Below are 1,280 nucleotides of genomic sequence, written 5' to 3'. Positions count from 1 at the left end.
GGGGGGGTGTGTTGGGGGGGTCAGTTTGGAAAAGCTGGTATCTGTCACCTCCTTCATAATAATTCACCCAAAAATGTAATTTTTTCCCCCATCTCATTCAAGTGGTTTGAATGCTGTCTTGCTTTATTTTGATGATGAAGAAGATGCTTTGCAAAAAAGTTGTACTTTTTAAATGAATGGATGCAGAAATACAATAAATAAATAAAAACATTGGTAAAAACACCTTTCCAATACGTCTCATTAGTTAATGTTAATTAATGCATTAACTAACAATTAGCAATACATTCGTTACAGTATTTATTAATCTTTGTTAATGTTAGTTTTGTAACAATAAATGTAATGATTTTAATAATGTATTAGTAAAATTTGAAATTAATATTGACAGATTAACACATGCTTTAGAAGTTTTTTTTTTTTTTTTTTTTTACTGTTAGTTCATGCTAACTAACACATTAATTAACATGAGCTAATGGTGAAAAATACTTCTAAAGCATTTTTTTTAATCTTTGTCTAGTGGAGCCTTACTGTAAAGTGATACCAAACAGTCTAAAATAATGTATGCTATATTCCGAGCTGAATATGTCCTTCGTCATAGTTTGAAATTACATGAGGACAGAATTTCCATTTTTGCAAGACCGATTCCTTTTACTGTAACAGAGCAATAACTGAATGGCTGATTAATACCAAAATCTATGTATCATTTAGCAAACTGACCAATAATTGATATTGTTTAAACCTGGAACATCAAATAGCCTAATACACATTTCACTACAGGTGCACTGTGCAATTTGTTGATGCTTAAATACTGTCTCCTATACCAGCTTCATATGCATAAGCCATTCTTATGTTGATTTCTCCAAAAAGAGTAAACACTGTGGTTCTGTGGTATGGGGTGCCAGTTGCAACCAGACTAATGATCCCATTTCTTGCACACAACAGTGAATGTACTTTTCATAAAAAAAAAAAAATGCATCCAGCATGTCACAAAATGTGTTTTATTTATGGAACACTCATTTAGTGGAGGATTTTTTTTTGTGATTACATTGCACACTGCTGGTGGTCCATAAATTACACTCTTCACCATAAATACTGGACATCACAAGGTCTTTTACAGCAAATAGTTTCTAAAGCAGATTACTTGACAGGGACTTTGAAAAAAATTATTTGATGTGCTTTCAGGTCATTATGACTCAATGTAATCCCCTCTATCCACATTATTAAATTATTTCTTCATAATAAGTCAGGCGAAAAATCAAGGAATGAAATATCTCTTCAACTTT

This window comes from Sinocyclocheilus grahami, unplaced genomic scaffold (assembly GCF_001515645.1).
Source record: "Sinocyclocheilus grahami isolate Dianchi unplaced genomic scaffold, SAMN03320097.WGS_v1.1 scaffold1098.1, whole genome shotgun sequence".
NCBI lineage: Eukaryota > Metazoa > Chordata > Actinopteri > Cypriniformes > Cyprinidae > Sinocyclocheilus > Sinocyclocheilus grahami.
Note: the sequence above shows the minus strand (reverse complement) of the source record.